Source organism: Artemia franciscana, unplaced genomic scaffold (assembly GCF_032884065.1).
Source record: "Artemia franciscana unplaced genomic scaffold, ASM3288406v1 Scaffold_1363, whole genome shotgun sequence".
Lineage (NCBI taxonomy): Eukaryota > Metazoa > Arthropoda > Branchiopoda > Anostraca > Artemiidae > Artemia > Artemia franciscana.
In genome coordinates, this window is record NW_027062803.1 from 83,761 (window position 1) to 88,426 (window position 4,666).

Here is a 4,666-nt window from a genome sequence, read left to right on the forward strand (position 1 = left end):
TCCAAAGTTGTGTGTCTGTTGCCCTTGTAGGTTCTCAGTCATTTACGATTAAATATTTTTCCGTCCACGATCTTCTTACAATTAAAAATTTGTCTTTGAACGATTTTCTTAAATACTTTTAATGACGTCATCGTCATAACAAACATGACAACAACTAACTTTATGACAACATGACGACATGATGACATGACGTCACTCGACAGACAGACATAACCTACAAACAACTTATATATATATATATATATACTAGCTGTTGGGGTGGCGCTTCGCCCCCCCCAAGCCCCCCCACGCGCTTAAGTCGTTACGCGCCATATTAGTTACGCGCCATTGTAGTTGTGTCCCTATGTCCCACCTGTGAATCAACCATTCCCTGAGTCGCCATCGTCATTTTATATATCCCCCTGTGCACCCCGGCGTCCCCTTTGTAGTTATGTCCCTGTGTCCCCGGTCGTCGTCATTTATACTCCCTGTGTCCCGGTGCTTTGTTGTTTGCTAATCGAACATTCCTTTTGTCCCGGTCGCTTTCTCTTGAGTGTCGTCATTTATTTAGATTGTTTCTCCTTTATTTTTCAGTTTTTTCCTTTTTTTTAGTTTTTTTTCTTTTTTAGTTCTTTTAGTTTTTACCTTTTTTAGGTTTTTTTTAGTTTTTTAGATGAAACTTTTTTTTAGTTTTTTTCCTTTTTTTCTTTTTAGTTTTTTATTGGTTTTTACCTTTTTTTTAGCTTTTTTAGTTTTTTTCGTTTTTTCTTTTTACTTTTTTTTTAGTTTTTATCTTTTTTATTTTTTTTATTTTTATTCTTAATTTTATTAGTTTTCTTTTTCTCTTCTATTTTTCAGTTTTTTCCTTTTTTTAAGTTTTTTTTTTAGTTTTTAGTTTTTTTAGTTTTTTTTCCTTTTTTTCTTTTTAGTTTTTTATTGGTTTTTACCTTTTTTTAGCTTTTTTAATTTTTTTTCGTTTTTTCTTTTTACTTTTTTTAGTTTTTATCTTTTTTATTTTTTTTTTATTTTATTCTTAATTTTATTCATTTATATATCCCCCTGTGCGCCCCGGCGTCCCCTTTGTAGTTATGTCCCTGTGTCCCGGTCGTCGTCATTTATACTCCCTGTGTCCCGGTGCTTTGTTGATTGCTAATCGAACATTCCTTTTGTCTCGGTCGCTTTCTCTTTGAGTGTCGTCATTTATTTAGATTGTTTCTCCTTTATTTTTCAGTTTTTTTCCTTTTTTTAGTTTTTTTTTCTTTTTTAGTTCTTTTAGTTTTTACCTTTTTTAGTTTTTTTTAGTTTTTTAGATGAAAATTTTTTTTAGTTTTTTTTCCTTTTTTTCTTTTTAGTTTTTTATTGGTTTTTACCTTTTTTTTTAGCTTTTTTAGTTTTTTTCGTTTTTTCTTTTTTACTTTTTTTTTAGTCTATCTTTTTTATTTTTTTTCATTTTTATTCTTAATTTTATTAGTTTTCTTTTTCTCTTCTATTTTTCAGTTTTTCCTTTTTTTAAGTTTTTTTTTAGTTTTTAGTTTTTTTAGTTTTTTTTCCTTTTTTTCTTTTTAGTTTTTATTGGTTTTTACCTTTTTTTTAGCTTTTTTAGTTTTTTTTGTTTTTTCTTTTTACTTTTTTTTTAGTTTTTATCTTTTTTATTTTTTTTATTTTATTCTTAATTTTATTAGTTTTCTTTTTCTCTTCTATTTTTCAGTTTTTTCCTTTTTTAAGTTTTTTTTTTTAGTTTTTAGTTTTTTTAGTTTTTTAGATTTTTTAGTTTTTTTAGTTTTTTAGCTTTTTTATTTTTTTATTAGTTTTTAGTTTTTTTTTGTAGTTTTTGCCTTTTTTTAGTTTTTTCAGTGTTTTTTTTAGTTTTTAGTTTTTTACCTTTTTTGTGGACCGTCACCTGATCCACAGATCCACAGATCCACGGACAACTTAGTTAAACATGCGAATATACAACATTCTTCGCTGTCCCATTGTCTGTACATATAAATAGATTGTCAGGTTTACTGACTCTTGAACATGCAACATATAATTGTCCATGGGAAAAACAATCCGTATTCAGATCTATACCTCATTATTCTAATGATGTGTCCCTGTGTCCCGGTCGTCATTAATATTCCCTGTGTCCCGGTCGTCATTTGTGTCCCGGTATCCCAGTTTGTAATTTCTCTTTGAGTGTCCCGGTCTGTAATTTCTATTCGAACAATCCCTGTGTGATAACTTTCAGATTGCTCTGATTCCTCGGCACGCTTTCTTTTCTTACTTTCTCTATCAGCCTCAAGCCTGTTTCCAAGCTGTTCTTTTGATTCCTCGGCACGCCTTCTTTTTTTACTTTCTCTTTCAGAAGCAAGTCTGGTTTCGCGTTGCTCTGGTAGTTCCTCGACACGCCTTCGTTGACGTAAATTGCACATTCTTAATCTGGCCATTTCTCTTTGAACCGCAAGCCTGGTTTTGCTTTTTGGTAACATTCTACCTTTTTCAATGTTTTTCAATTTTTCAGTGTTCATTCTAACATTGATGTTAGAAAAAAATTTTACGTACCAAGCATGCAAACACTCGACAATTTATAATAAAACTCAAAATTATAAATATCTGTTATAAGGTTTTCGAATTACTTTAATCTATTGTCAAAATATATAGAAATATTTATGCAATTACCAGTTTCTACATTTTTAGTTTCAGTTTGCTTTTCAGTTTAGTTTCATTTTTATATATATTTAAGATATAATCTGGCGTAACGGACAGACAACTTATTTTTATATATATAGAAGATAGATTTTTATATATATAGATACAGTTTCTTCTTTAGTTTTTTTTCTTTTTTAGTTTTTTCTTTTTTTAGTTTCTTCTTTTTATTGATTTGTTTTCTTCAATTTCTCAATGTTCATTCTAACATTGACACTTGGAAAAATCTTTACGTGCCAAGCATGCTAAAGCTCCAACAATTTAAATTAAACCTCAAATTTGGGGTATCTGTTTTAAGGTTTTCGAATTACTTTAATCTATTGTCAAAATATATTGAAATATTTGTGCAATTCCCAGTTTTTTTTTTAGTTTTTTCTTTTTTTAGTTTTTAGCTTTTTTACTTTTTTTTTAGTTTTTAATCTTTTTTATTTTTTTACGTTTTTTCTTTTAAGGTTTTTTCTTTTTAATAAGGTTTTTCTTTATAATTTTTAATTTTTTTTTTTTTTAGTTTTTTCTCTTAGTTTTTTTTTAGTTTTTTACCATTTTTCTTTTTCGAATTACTTTTATCTATTGTCAAAATATTTCGAAATATTTATGCAATTTCCAGTTTTTACATTCTAGTTTGTTTTCTTTTATATATATAGAAGATATAATCTAGCGTAACGGACAGACAACTTATTTTTATATATATAGATAGATATATATATATACTAGCTGTTGGGGTGGCGCTTCGCGCCACCCCAACACCTAGTTGGTGGGGGCGCTTCGCGCCCCCCCCAAGCCCCCCCGCGCGCGTAAGTCGTTACGCGCCATATTAGTTACGCGCCATTGTAGTTGTGTCCCTATGTCCCACCTGTGAATATAGATAGATATATTATATATATGTTTTTAACTACGTAAAACTTGCGAATATACAACATTCTTTGCTGTCCCATTGTCTGTGCATATAAATAGATTGTCAGGTTTACCGACTCTTGAACATGCAACATATAATGGTCCATGGGAAAACAATCCGTATTCAGATCTATACCTCATGATTCTAATTATTACCCTTGAGCTTTGTTGATGGTGATTGCTAATCGAACATTCCCTGTCCCGGTGTCCCGGTCGTCATTTATATCCCCCTGTGCCCCCCGGCGTCCCCGTTGTAGTTGTGTCCCTGTGTCCCGGTCGTCATTTATATTTTTTACTTATGTCCTGGTCATTATGGCTTATGTATGGTCATTTATGTTCCCTGTGTCCCGGTCGTCATTTGTATCCCGGTGTCCCGGTCTGTATATACATTCGTTTTTTAGTTTTGTTTTTCTCCTTTATTTTTTTCCTTTTTTATTTTTTTTCTTTTTTAGTTTATTTAGATTTTTAGATTTTTTAGTTTTTTTATTAGTTTTTAGTTTTTTTTTTTCTTTTTAGTTTTTTTGTAGTCTTTACCTTCTTTTTAGTTTTTTTATTTTTTTTTTTTACTTATGTCCTGGTCGTCATTTATACTCCCTGTGTCCCGGTGCTTCGTTGATTGCTAATCGAACATTCCTTTTGTCCCGGTCGCTTTCTCTTTGAGTGTCGTCATACCTGGTTGGTGGGGGCGCTTCGCGCCCCCCCAAGCCCCCCCGCGCGCGTAAGTCGTTACGCGCCATTGTAGTTGTGTCCCTATGTCCCACCTGTGAATATAGATAGATATATTATATATATGTTTTTAACTACGTAAAACTTGCGAATATACAACATTCTTTGCTGTCCCATTGTCTGTGCATATAAATAGATTGTCAGGTTTACCGACTCTTGAACATGCAACATATAATGGTCCATGGGAAAACAATCCGTATTCAGATCTATACCTCATGATTCTAGTGATTGCCCTTGAGCTTTGTTGATGGTGATTGCTAATCGACCATTCCCTGTCCCGGTCGTCATTTATATCCCCCTGTGCCCCCCGGCGTCCCCGTTGTAGTTGTGTCCCTGTGTCCCGGTCGTCATTTATGTTTTTTACTTATGTCCTGATCATTAT

The 4,666-nt window shown here is 31.7% G+C and overlaps 1 long non-coding RNA gene across 1 annotated transcript; it reads right to left on the reverse strand.

Annotated features, from left to right (window-relative positions):
- Positions 1-978: 978 nt before the first annotated feature.
- On the reverse strand, positions 979-3,106 carry LOC136042486 (uncharacterized). The gene is made up of 2 exons (XR_010621329.1): positions 1,563-3,106; positions 979-1,349 (listed from the first exon to the last, which is right to left on the reverse strand). It is a non-coding gene; the product is annotated as an uncharacterized LOC136042486 (long non-coding RNA).
- Between the last annotated feature and the right edge of the window lie 1,560 nt (positions 3,107-4,666).